Raw genomic sequence first — 14,389 nt, 5'->3', positions numbered from 1 at the left:
TACGTAAAATGTAGATGTTGCTAATCTACCATAAATGTGGATATTTATTGCATCAAATGCTTTCCATGAAACCATGAATGAATATCCTCAGCTTCAGGAGTCTGTACCATTACTTTAAGAGTGCAGATATCAATTTTTTAATTTCAAAAATATGATATACGTAATATCGAAAACTTTGTTTACAATGTGAAATGTTGTTGAAAGTAATCCGACTCCCTGATCAGTTGGAGCAAATACGCTCGGCTTAAACTGTTTGTTGAATGGACTGTAACTAATGCCAATCATTGTACAATGTTCGTGTGTCACTTGAGGTTTCTCTCAGGTATAAAGAAGAACTTATTTTGAAAGCAGAAGATCTGTGCGTGCATCACACGAGCAGACAACGTCACTTCTCTCCAAAAATGGGACAGTCGGTAATCATACAGATAGAAAACATATACTACCCTGTTCTCGCAACAGTTGGTATTCCTGGTAAGCAGCTTAAAATCCGTTAATATTAATCTTTAACAATGTTTCACTGTATCGCTGCTCCTGCCGTCGGTGTAATAATATTATTGGTTTGTTTTGATGTGCAGGCACTAATTACCGCCATCAATCAAATAACAATAAGCAAACTCCAAGTTTCCGATATATTCCAGATCGGTAGTAGGATTTGTTCTGAAGCTTAAAATTTAACAATTTAGTGTGGATTTCGTCCCCTTTTCAGGGAGCATTGAAATTTCCTGTCCCAGCCAAATATTAGCATCGCAGCTTGGTTCTGGTTGTTAATGTTCTTGATAAGTAGAAAATATCCATGAAAACAAATTGCTGATATTATCGGAAACCCGGAAGAGATGATGTGAACCGCTGAAGTTACGACAGGCGATGGGAAGAACCTCCAACCAGCGAAAGTCTACCCAGTAAAGAATTGCTGGAGATAAAATCTGTTCTGTTGCTGCTTTCGTCCAATTTAGGAACACACGGATCAAATGATATAAATCAGTAATAGACTTTATTCAACTTGTTGGTGCACATTTAAAATAATTTCTTATTGTGGAAAATTGAAGGCACGAAAAAGACCGTATCATACATCAAATCCGGAACATGGGAACGATAAATTGGGATATATTCATTCTATAGGTTGTTGGTTTGGTGAGAGAGATTTTCAACTGTCCGTTCATACATTCTTCGTTCACAAAGCCACAAATTCCCAATCGTATCAGGGGGTTGGGATATGAGGCAAGGATTAATTCTTTTTACATTATTCTGCTGAACATGCATATTTAAAACAATTTTCATGTTGTTAAACGGGGTTTAAAGACGGTTTGAAATACATATAATTTAAGCTCGTTCAAACATTACTTAATGAAATTCCTGGAGACTAATATTGGGCGGAGTGTAAAACCAACGTTCCACCCGATCCCGTGGGTTTCCCGCCCTGCGAGTTGGTAAAATTAGCCTCAGAGAGGCTTTTGAGTGAGAAGTTAAAGAGTGCATGTATATTCATACAAAAGAATTGTCGACTTATCATCCTCTCATTATAAGGAGAGTTAGTAATTTCGTTTCATCCTTTTTGCAGCTAATTTGGTGACAATTGTGATTCTCTCCCGTGGAAGTTGCGGCCTCTCCAAATGCATCGCCCGTTACTTGGTAGCCATGGCAGCAGCGGATCTACTGGTTCTGATATTTGAAGTAATTCTGTTTAAGACTAAAGATACTTCTTTACCATATGTTTTCCTGAAACACACTCCAATTTGCAGCCTCAATCTCGTCCTGCTGTTTGCTTCCATTGATTGTTCTGTCTGGTTAACTGTCGCTTTCACCTTTGATCGATTTGTGGCCATTTGTTGCCAAAACTTGCAAAAAAAATATTGCACCGAGAAAACTGCGGCTGTGGTTATAGTAATGGCGTGTTCCTTGATAGTTTTAGAAAATCTTCCAATCTACTTGATATATGAACCTCGGGAAATAATTGACAATGTACCATGGTCCTGCAATGTAAAATCAAGCTTCTATACATTACCCATATGGGTAGCATTTTTGTGGTTGAAACTATTTTAACCCCGTTTGTTCCATTTGTGTTGATTTTACTGATCAATGCTCTGACCATCAGGCACATTGTACTGGCCAATAGAGTGAGGAGGGGTCTCCGAAGAAACAACAATGGTGAGAATCACAATGATCCAGAGATGGAAAATCGAAGGAGATCGATTATTTTACTGCTCGCCATATCTGCCAATTTTATACTTCTTTGGATGGTAAATTTCATATTTTACATATGGGTACAATTTGCAGATACTCAATTTTTACACACAACATATAATGACCCTTTCACCATTATGGAACAATCCGGGTTCATGCTTAGAGCTTTCAGTTGCTGCACAAACACTTTTATTTATGCAGTGTCCCAGAATAAATTCAGAGATGAGCTGAAGAATATGATTAAGCGTCCGCTGGCTCTAACAAAGTGTTTGTTCAAGTAAGTTAAATGGCTTCACCGAGTTAAAACACAATTTCATCCATCCAAATTCAACACAAGTTCTCCAATAAAAAATGGCATGAACACACAGGAATCCCCAGTAGAACTGCTCACAGTCAGAGAAGGTTTGCGGTTTCTGCGCTGGCCGGCCTGATTTTCATATGATTTAAAATGAATAAATTGGGAAGTGCGTCGCTGATTGGAGAGTGATCAAGCTGAAAATGTCTGCCTTGCAATTTTAGAATTACATGGAAAGAAAGGGACAGGATTAGGCCATTCAGCCCCTCGATTCTGCTCGGCCGTTCAATTAGATCCTGGCTTAAACGCAATTACCCGCCTTAGCTCCATTTCCCTTGATAAACTTACCCCACGAAATCTGTCAATCTCAGGATTCAAAGCTCCAATTCACCCCCAGCATCCACAGCCTTTTGGAGGAGAAATTTTTAGATTTCTACTATCCGTTGTGTGAAAAAGTGTTTCCGGACAGAAGATGTATCTAGAAGGGGTATACTGGATTAGGCGCAATTCAATACGGTCAGAATTACGAGTGTAAGGCACTGACGAAGAGATTACTTTTAAAATCACACTATACCATGGGATTGTACCGATATTCAGCAAATAATTCACTGATTCTGTCCATTTCTTTCTGAAAACGGAAGCAGTGGTCTTATTTTTTATTAAAAATTCATTCTGCGACGAAATTCATTCATCTGCTTACCTCTTTACGGCCTCTAGCGCACAGTAAAGTGTTTTGGAGGAAATAACAGGATGTGACATAGAAGATTCCGAGGGGGCTAATCAGGGTAGATGCTGAGAGGCTGTTTGCCCTAGTTGAAGAGTCTAGAACTAGAGGGCATTATCTCAGGATAAGGGTTTGGCCATTTAAGACTGAGGTGAGGAGAAATGTATTCACTGAGAGTTGTGAATCTTTGGAATTATCTACCCTAGATTCGTTGAATATGTTCAAGGCTGAGATTGATAGATCCTTGGAATCTAGGGGAATCAAAGGATATGGGGATCTGGTGGAAAAGTGGAGTTGAGGTCGATGGTCAGCCATGATCTTATTGAATGGCGGAACAGGCTCGAGGGGCCGTGTGGCCTACCCCCGCTCCTATTTCTTATGTCCAGATGAAGAACTGTGTCTACGCTTAGCGTTAATGTGGGGGGCGGGGGTAGTTATGAGCTCCAGCAGCATTGGGACGGATGGATAGATTTTGGTAACATTCGTTGTGGTCTCAGATTTCATCGAACTGATGTTCACCTGCAGGGCAGTGGGTGAGATTAGATTTTGCCCCATGGAGGGAGAATTCTGACATTTACAAAGCCGGGGCACGATTGTTAGATTTATAAGAATCCAGGACCAATAAGACTAAGTATCCAGGATTAAACGGCAACAGTTTTCCAACAGGTATGTTGACAGCTCAAAGTAATGGTCTCGGATTCTGCAGCGCTGCAGTAGCGGTTTTGAGGTTAATTAACACTGAATCAGGCCGCACTGGGAATGGAAAATTGGGAGAATTGACTCCTGGTGAAACCTTTCCTTTCGCAGCACCGCAGAGGCAGAAACGGGAGTCTTGCCGAGCTCGGGAGTGGGCTGTAATTTCTGGCGAGGGGGATTGTGTGGAAGTATCTGACACCATGGGTTGGAGTGGGAGGATCCCAGGATCTGTCAGTACTTTAGTGGTTGGCGATGAATGTGAATGAACTTTGTCGGAAATCTCTCTGTAGACACTGATCTCAGCGACTTCTCTTTGCATGTTTGAAAATAAATGAAGGATTTCAGACTTTAAGAACAAATGACTGCCTAAACAGACATATATTGAATAACTGATCAACGTATCATTTTATTTCAAAGATTCATTCGAATTTTTTTTCAAAAAAATTCATCTGTTTTACTGATGACATGTAAATATTGGGCTGTTGATACATATCCGCTCCATCACCAAGACCGCCTACTTCCACCCCCGTAACATCGCCTGTCTTCACCCCTGCCACAGTACATCTGCTGCTTAAACCCTCATCCATGCCTTTCTTATTTCTACACTTGACGATTCAAAGGCTTTCTTGGCCAGCAGCCCATCTTCCACCCTCCATTAGCTTCAGCTCATCCTATTCGTCCATCACCCCTGCACTCGCTGACCTACATTGGCTCCCAGTACGGGAAAGCCTCGATTTTAAAATGCTCAACCTTGTTTTCAAATCACTCTATGGCCTTGCCCCTCCTTATTTCTGTCACCTCCTCCAGCCCTATAAACTTTTGAGATCTCTGCACTCCTCCAATTCTCGCCTCTTGCGCATCCCTTGCACCACCATTGGCGGCCATGCCTTCAGTTGCCCAGGCCCCAAGTTCTTGAACACCTTCTCTAAAACTCTCGGCCTCTGTACATCTCTCTCCTCCTTAAGACGCTCCTTAAAACCTATCTCTTTGATTAAGCTTAAGAACATAAGAAATAGGAGCATGAGCAGGCCATCCTGCCCATCGAGCCTGCTCTGCCATTCAACAAGATCATGGCTGGTCTTCTACCTCAACGCCATTTTCCTGCACAATCCCATATTCCCTGCTGCCTTTAATATCTAGAAATCTATCGATCTCTGTTTTGAATGTACTCAATGACTAAGCCTCCACAGCCCTATTGGATAGATAATTCCAAAGATTCACCACCGTCTCAGTGAAGAAATTTCTCCTCATCTCACTCCTAAATGGCCTAGTCTTTATTCTGAGGCTGTGACCCCTCGTTCTAGATTCTCCAGCCAGGGGAAACATCGTCCCTGCATCTACCCTGTCGAGCCCTGAAATAATTTCGTATGTTTTAATAAGATTACCTATAATTCTTCTAATCTCTAGATAATAAAGGTCTTCTCTACTCAATCTCTCTTCATACGACAATCCCACCATCCCAGGAATCAGTCTGGCGAACCTTCGTTGTATTACCTCTATGGCAAGTATATCCTTTCTTGTCTACAATTTTGATCTCCTTACCTAATACTCCAGGTGCAGTCTCACCAAAGCCCCATATAAGTGTAGTAAGACATCTTTACTCCTGTACTCAAATCCGCTTGTAATAATGGTCAACATGCCATTTGCCTTCCTCATTGCTTGCTGCACCTGCATGTTAGCTTTCAATGACTAATGTACAAGGACACCCAGGTCCCTATGAACATCATCATTTCCCATTCTCTCACTATTTTAAAAATACTCTGCATTTCTGTTTTACCTACCAAAGTGGAAAACTTCACATTTTCAACATTATATTCCATCTGTCATGTTCTTGCCCACTCCCTTAGCCTGTCTATATCCCCATGAAGCCTCTTTGCATCCTCCTCACTACTCACATTCCCACCTAGTTTTGTGTCATCAGCAAACTTGGAAATATTACATTTGGTCCCCTCATCCAAATCATTGATATATACTGTGAATAGCTGGGGCCCAAGCACTGATCCCTGTGGTACCCCACTAGTCACAGTCTGCTAACCTGTAAAAGACCCGTTTATTCCAACTCTCTGTTTTCTGTCTGTTAACCAATTCTCAATCCATTCATGTATATTACACCCAATTCCATGTGCTCTAACTTAGTTCACCAACCTCCTGTGCGGAACCTTATCCAAAGCCTTCTGAAAATCCAAATACACCACATCCACTGGTTCCCCCTTATCTATTCTACTAGTTACTCCTAAAAGAACTCCAATAGGTTTGTCAATCGTAATTTTCCTTTCATAAATTCATGTTCACTCTGCGAAATCCTATTATTATTTTCCAAGCACATCCTTTATAATAGATTTTAGCATTTTCCCTACAACTGATGTCAGGCTAAAAAGTTCTGTAGTTCCCTCCTTTCTCTTTCCCTCCTTTCTTAAGTAGCGGAGTTACATTTGCCACCCTCCAATCTGCAGGAACCGTTCCAGAATCTATAGAATTTTGGAAGATGACAACCAATGCACCACTATCTCTATAGCCACTTCTTTCAAAACCCTGGGATGTGGATCATCAGGTCCTTGGGATTTATTGACTTTCAGTCCCATTAATTTCTCTAATAGTATTTTTTTACCAATACTAATTTTCTTCAGTTCCTCATTCTAGGAACATAGGAACATAGGAACAGGAGTAGGCCATTCAGCCCCTCGTGCCTGCTCCGCCTTTTGATAAGATCATGGCTGATCTGTGATCTAACTCCATATACCTGCCTTTGGCCCATATCCCTTAATACCTTTGGTTGCCAAAAAGCTACCTATCTCAGATTTAAATTTAGCAATTGAGCTAGTATCAATTGTCGTTTGCGGAAGAGAGTTCCAAACTTCTTCAACCCTTTGTGTGTAGAAATGTTTTCTAATCTCGCTCCTGAAAGGTCTGGCTCTATTTTTTAGACTGTGCCCCCTACTCCTAAAATCCCCAACCAGCGGAAATAGTTTCTCTCTATCCACCATATCTGTTCCCCTTAATATCTTATAAACTTCGATCAGATCACCCCTTAACCTTCGAAACTCTGGAGAATACAACCCCAATGTGTGTAATCTCTCCTCGTAACTTAACCCTTGAAGTCCGGGTATCATTCTAGTAAACCTACGCTGCACTCCCTCCAAGGCCAATATGTCCTTCCGAAGGTGTGGTGCCCAGAACTGCTCACAGTACTCCAGGTGCGGTCTAACCAGGGTTTTGTATAGCTGCAGTATAACTTGTGCCCCCTTGTACTCTAGTCCTCTAGATATAAAGGCCAACATTCCATTTGCCTTCTTGATTATTTTCTGCACCTGTTCATGACACTTCAATGATCTATGCACCTGAACCCCTAAGTCCCTTTGGACATCCACTGTTTTTAACTTTTTACCATTTAGAAAGTACCCTATTCTATCCTTTTTTGATCCAAAGTGGATGACCTCACATTTGTCTGCATTGAATTCCATTTGCCACAGTTTTGCCCATTCACCTAATCTATCAATTCTCGCCAGACTCTTGGTTCTCTAGTATTTCTGGGAGGTTTTTTGTGTCTTCTTCCGTGAAGACAGACACAAATTATTTGTTTAATTTCTCTGCCATTTCCTTATCCTCCATTATAAATTCTCCCGTCTCTGTCTGTAAGGGACCCTGCTTTTGGTAACCTGTCCTAATATCTCCTTTTGTGGCTCAGTGTCAAATTTTGCTTGTTAACGCTACTGTGAAGTGCGTTGGGACGTTTTACTACGTTAACGGAGCTATATGAATGCAAGTTGTTGTTGTTGAATAAAGTGATAATCGTGAAATTAAAACTAAAGTAAAATGCATATTCTAAGTGCATAGACAAAGGAAAGGATGATAAAAGGGAATAAGAAGAGGTTAAGAAAGACATCAAAGAAATTATTAGGAAACCAGATAGGAACTACGAGATTAAATTATCGAGGAACATTAAAGGAAATATTAAAATATTCTTCAGGCAAATAAATAACAAAAGCTAAACCAGACTATTGATAGGGCCAATAAGGGGTGCAAAAGATAAACTCGCAGGTAATGACAGCGAAATGGCAGAAATATTGAATAGTTACTTTGCCCCCATATTGATTAGGGAGACTAACAAAGTGGGCAGGACATTAGAAGAAGAGATGGAAAAAGATATTGAAACATTTAAGTTAGAACACGGAGAGGTAATTGATAAACTAATCATACTAAAAGATGAGAAGACCCCTAGCCCGGATGGATTGTATCTGCAAATATTAAAAGAGGTTAGGGAGGAGATAGCAGAGGCACCATTACACACATATATATATATATATATATATATACATATATATAACGGAGCATGCCAGAGGACTGGTAGGCAGCTAATGTTATATCTCCCTTTTAAAAGGGAGATAGAACGATTGCAGGAAACTATCGACCAGCCAGCTTAACTTCGGTGGTAGGAAAGATAATGGCAGGTTTACTAAAAGATGCAATAGATAGACATCTAGAAAACGAAAAGGTAATAAATAATAGTCACCATTGATTCCAGAAAGGAAAGTCATGCTTGACCAACCTTATTGAATACTTTGAAGAAATAACAGAAAGGTTAGACAAGGATAATGGAGTAGATGTAATATATTTGGATTTTCAAAAGGACTTCGGTACGGTACCACATTGTAGATTCATGGTTAAGGTCAGAGCACGTGGAGTCAGGGGACAAATAACAGTATGGATAGCAAGCTGGCTATAAACAGAAAACAGAGAGTAGGGGTTAGGGGTAGCTACTCATCTTGGCAAAAGATGGAAAATGATGTACCACAGGTATCAGTGCTAGGACCATTGATGTTCACATTTGCATTAATGATTTGGACTCGAGAATCGGAAGTACAATTTCAAAATTTGAGGACGACACCAAATTGGGGGTGTAGTTGATACATAGAAACACAGAACAAAGGAGCAGGAGTAGGCCATTCTTCCCTTCGAGCATGCTCCACCATTCAATATGATCATGGCTGATCCTTTATCTCAATACCATATTCCCGCTCTCTCCCCATACCCCTTGATGCCTTTTGAGTCTAGAAATCTATTCAGCTCCTTCTTAAATATATTCAGTGACTTGACCTCCACAGTCTTCTGTGGTAGAAAATTCCACAGGTTCACCACCCTCCGAGTGAAGAAATTTCTCCTCATCTCAGTCCTAAATATTCTACCCCGTATCCTGAAACTGTGACCCCTCGTTCTGGACCTCCCAGCCAGGGGAAACATTCTCCCTGCATCTCGTCTGTCTAGCCCTGTCAGAATTTTATTAGTTTCAATGAGACCCCCTCTCATTCTTCTAAACTCAAGTCAATACAAGCCGAGTCGACACACGACAGTCCTGCCATCCCAGGAATCAGTCTGGTGAACCTTTGCTGCAATCCCTCTATGACAAGTAGATCCTTTCTTAGGTAAGGACACGAAAACTGCACACAATGCTCCAGCTGTAATCTCAGCAAGGCCCTGTATAACTGCAGTAAGACATCCTTGTTCCTGTTCTTAAATCCCCTTGCAATGAAAGGATGAATACGTCAAGGGTGTGTAATTGATAAATGAATTTCAATTTAGGTAAGTGTAAGGTGGTGCCTTTTAGTCGGAAGAATAATGAGGCCACGTACTGCTTGGATTGTAAGAGTCTAAGCGGCATAGAGTAACAAAGGGGATCTAGAGTTTCCAATACTCAAATCAATAAAAGTAGCAATGCAGGTTAATAAGGCCATTAAAAAGGCAAATCAAGCACTATTGTTCATTTCTCGAGGGATACAATTACAAAGCAAAGAAGTTAAGTTAAACTTGTATAGAACTTTGGATATACCACACTTGGAGTATTGTGTAAAGTTCTGGTCCCCATATTGTAGAAAGGGTGTAGAAGCATTGGAGAGAGTGCAAAAAATATTCACAAGGATGATACCAGAACTGAGAGAATATCCTTAATAGGAAAGGGTGAACAGATTGGGCCTCTTTTCTCTAGAAAAGAGAAGACTGAAGGGTGATCTGATAAAGGTCTTTAAGATAATGATGGGGTTTGATCGGGTAGACGTACAGTAAATGTCTCCACTTGTGAGGGAGTCCAAAACTAGTGGTCATAAATATAAAATAGTCCCTAATAAATCCAATAGGTAATTCAGGAGAAGCATCTTTATACCAAGAGTGATAAGAATGTGGAACATGCTACCACAAGGTGCAGTTGAGGCAAATAGCATGGATGTATTTAAGAGGAAGCTAGATCAGAACATGAGGGAGAAAGGAAAAGAAGGGTATCTTGATAGGGTTAGATGAAGCATCGAGGGAGGAGGTTCGTGTGGAACATAAAGCCCGCATAGACCAGCTGGGATGAATGGCCTGTTCTGTGTTGTAGTTTCGATGTAACTCGATGGACAGGAAATGACCTAGAGACGCATATGGGCCTTACAGTACAAGACAGGGGTGATCCGTTCCCATTTACCCATTGTCTACCCTACATGTACAGGAGCTGACATTGAGACGTACACAGGTTTTACAGTACCAGAGGGGAGTCAATCGTTCCCTTTTACCTGTACAAGTGAATTGTGCTTATACAGGAGCTGACACTTCGACACCCGCAGGCTGTACAGTACAAGGTGGGAGTGGATCATTCCCCTTTACCCGCTGTGTGCCGTGCATATACAGGAGCTGACACGGAGACAAACACGGGCCGTTGAGTACACAAATGGAGATACAGACTGAGCGAGACATTATGTTTAAATGAAAAGACATCGACTTTGATTCATGTGCATGCCTTAATTTTGTGTTTGTTGAGTTCCACCATTTGTGTTAACACGGCACTGGGACATTTATTGCAGATTACCACTCCTCACTGGGAAAGCCACACTCTACAGAGGGACTCGAAGTACAAAGTGAAACGCAGATACATGTCTGAATGGAGTTCAGAAATTGCGCAAGCAAAATACAGATGCAGATCTCGTCGTTATGTTTCAAAACTGTTCTTTATTTTCAAATATTGAATAAAGAGAGCCAGCACAGACTAGACGGGCAGAATGGCCTCCTTCCTTGTGGTAACCTTTCTATGAGTCCATGATTTTAAAATTTCTCAAAATTACATCCCACATCCTCTAATCTGCAGCCCAGACCCGACCGATCTCCCGAGCTGAGTTTGTACCAGTTCTTTTCTCTGTTTCTGTTTCAGTCTCTCTCTCTCACACACACACACAGCCTGTCTCATTCTGTCCAGGCTCTATTTCGCATTGTTCATCTCTCTCTGCTTTTCCCTCCACCTGACAGTCTTTGGCTTTCTCTTTGTTGCCGACTCTTTGTCTCCCTGTCTGCTTTTCTCGCTCCCACGCCCTCTGCATTTATCTGTCGCTCTCTGTCTTCCTGGCACTGCTTCTAGCTCTCTATCGCTTTCTCTATCTCTTTCACTCTGTCTCACTTTCTGTCACCCTATGTCCCCTTGTCTCTCACTTTCACTGTCACTCTACTCCTCTGTCTCTCTCTCTCTCTCTCCCATAGTCTCGATGTTTGTCTCTGTCTCATTCTATATATTTATGTCTCATTCTCTTGCTCTAATTCTCTCTCTCTCTCATACTCTGTCTCTCTGCCCATTCTCTCTTTCCCTCTCTATCCCATTCAATATATCTGTTGTACACGTACAGGAGCAGTAACTGATGCTGGGGGTCAATTGAAAATTGTAAAATTGACATTGATAGATTGTTGATAGGCAAAGGTATTAAGGGTTATGGAACCAAAGTGGGTAGATTGAGTAAGATACAGATTATCCATGATCTAATTGAATGTCAGAACAGGCTCTAGGGGCTGAATGGCCTACTCTTGTTCCTATTTTCCTATATTTCAATGATCCAAGGCACAAAAGTATCCCCGATCGTTACCAATGCTATTTTAAGTGACAATACGACAGGTCTACTGTATAACTATAAAGAACTTGCATCCTTAGACAATGCTAATCTGTTAAAACAAACAGAAACCATTAGTAGTTTGATAACATTACAGTTGTTACACTTCATATTTATTGGAAACACTATCCTGTTGGGGAAGAATTAGTTTTACTCTTCATCTCATTAACAACGTACTGTTTCCAAGCCTTATCTCATATGTGTACAAAGATGGAACTACAAATGTTTCAAATTACATCCCAATTTTTAGTAAATCATTTACCCCGGTTTTGTAGGTGAGAGGTGTTCTATACCTCTTTTAGTGAAGTAGTTGGTGTAAGTGTAAACGTAGTTTTGACCTGGGGTTCAGTCAATATATTCCAAGCACAAGATGTATTCAGTTGTTGCCATCGAAGTCCAACTTTCCAGGACTCGGGGCCTTTTTGACCACACTCGGTCACAAGATTCCAAAGGGTGCTGATTATAACCAAACTTAATCCAATACATCTGAAGTAACTGTTGTAATTTATTTACAATTAGACCAAAGTGAATGAAACAAAACAGGACTTCATTAAATCTCCCGAAATTTTGCGGGAACAATCTTAAACTGAACTTCATTAAAGCTTTTTATTTAACTAGGCTTTCTTAGATATCAACTCCACTCACGTTCTCTGATAGATAATTTAACAACTCCGGTCACCTTATTTATATTCAACATTTGTTCCTAATAAAGCTTAAATCATTTTTCACTGTTGTTGGTGATGAACTCATTTGCCAGTTTTTACAAAACAGTCCGATGTGCCAGAGACCGTTCACGTAAATACTTAACACATTGTATATAGTGGCAAGCCACAGTAAACCAGTATTCATAATTTAATAATTTGACCGGATTCTCAGTCTGTTAACTGACGGTAGTTAGTGTCAATTACTCTAATTCAGTTCAGAACCACGAATCAGAAAATTCTCATCTTGACCTGGTTAATCTTGATGAATCCCTTACTTCTGCACAATGCTGCCAACGTGCATGGAAACGGTTGTGTTGATTCTGCATTGGTTTTGCTCTGCCAGCATCCCAGATTGTTTCCCCAGTAAGTGCTCCCCACAGGTGAAAATTTAAATCATGATCCAATAATAGTTTAAAATCATGAAAAAAAATGACATAATATAAACGATATATGCCCTTTTGCGCCAATGCCATAATGAAAATCGAGTCGTTTCTATAACGGCTGCACCACCTCACACTTATCTACATTGAAATTAATTTGCCAATTCCATGCCCATTGTGCAAGTTTATTAATGTCCTCTTTCATTTTGATACATTCTTCCTTTGCATCAACCACACACCCACAAATATGCTGTAGTCCACAAATTTTGAAATTGTATATCCAATTCCCAAATCCAAATCGTTAATTTAAATTGTGAACAACAGCGGTCCTACCATCGATTCCTGTGGAACACAATTCCCACCTTTTGCCAGTCTGTGTAGCTACCCTTAACCCCAATACTCGGATTTCTATTTCGTAGGCAACTTGCTATTCATTCCACTAAATGACTCCTGACTAAACATGCTATGACCTTAGTCATGAGTCTACAATGCGGTACATTATTGAAGGCCTTTTGAAAATCTAAATACATTACATCTACTACATTGGCCTTGTCTACTGTTTCTGTTACTTCTTCAAAGAATTCAAAAGGTTGATTAAGCATGATTATCCCTTCTGAAATCTGTTCTGACTATTCTTTATTATATTTTCGTTTTCTAGATGTTTTTCTATTACATCTTTGAGTAAAGATTCCATTATCTTTCCTACCACTGATGTTAAGCTAATTGGTCTATAGATCTCTGGTTTGTTCTATCTCCATTTTAAATATGGGAAAAATATTAGCTGTCCAACATCCCTCTGGCGCTATTCACTTTTCGAATGAATATATACATATATATATATATGTGTGTGTGTGTGTGTATGTGTGTGTAATCTGCCTCTGCTACCTCCTCCCTGAATTTCTTTGCGAATGCAATCTTTCTGGACCAGGGGTTTTCGTCTCTAAGTTTGATTAGTTTATCAATTATCTCCCCACTTTCTATCTTAAATATGTTTACATTTCTTTTGATCTCTTCTTCTAATGCCCACCTTGTTAGTCACCCGAGTAAATACAATGCAAATTAGCTGTTCAATATTTCTGCCATTTTGTTTTCATTACCTGTGATTTGACCTTGAGCATCCCTTATTGGCCTTATCCCGAACTTGACTTTTCTTTTGTTATTTATGTCTCTGGAGAATACTTTACTATTTTTTATGTTCCTTCATAATTCCATTTCGTAGTTCCTCTTTGCTTTCCGCATTTTTTTACGTCCTTCATAACCATTTTGCATTATCTTTTTTTATCCTCTCATTCATTGTCTATGTATTTAGCGTATGCTTTCTTCTTCAGTTTCAGTTTAACCCTTAACTTTGTTCATCCATGATGTTTCATTGTTGGCTAGTTTGTTCTTGCTTTCAGGAGGAATATATTCTCCTGAACTCTATGGACCACCATGTTAAATATCTCCCACTGCTTTGTGTTCCATCTGTTAAATTTATGACACAGAATAACCCTAGAATATTCGTTTTGATC

The 14,389-nt window shown here is 40.2% G+C and overlaps 1 pseudogene; it reads left to right on the top strand.

Annotated features, from left to right (window-relative positions):
• The first annotated feature begins 401 nt into the window (after nucleotides 1–401).
• LOC137305290 (probable G-protein coupled receptor 139) lies at nucleotides 402–13,563 on the top strand (annotated as a pseudogene).
• The last annotated feature ends 826 nt before the right edge of the window (nucleotides 13,564–14,389 follow it).

Source organism: Heptranchias perlo, chromosome 39 (genome assembly GCF_035084215.1).
Source record: "Heptranchias perlo isolate sHepPer1 chromosome 39, sHepPer1.hap1, whole genome shotgun sequence".
Lineage (NCBI taxonomy): Eukaryota > Metazoa > Chordata > Chondrichthyes > Hexanchiformes > Hexanchidae > Heptranchias > Heptranchias perlo.
This window is presented reverse-complemented; position numbering and strand designations above follow the sequence as displayed.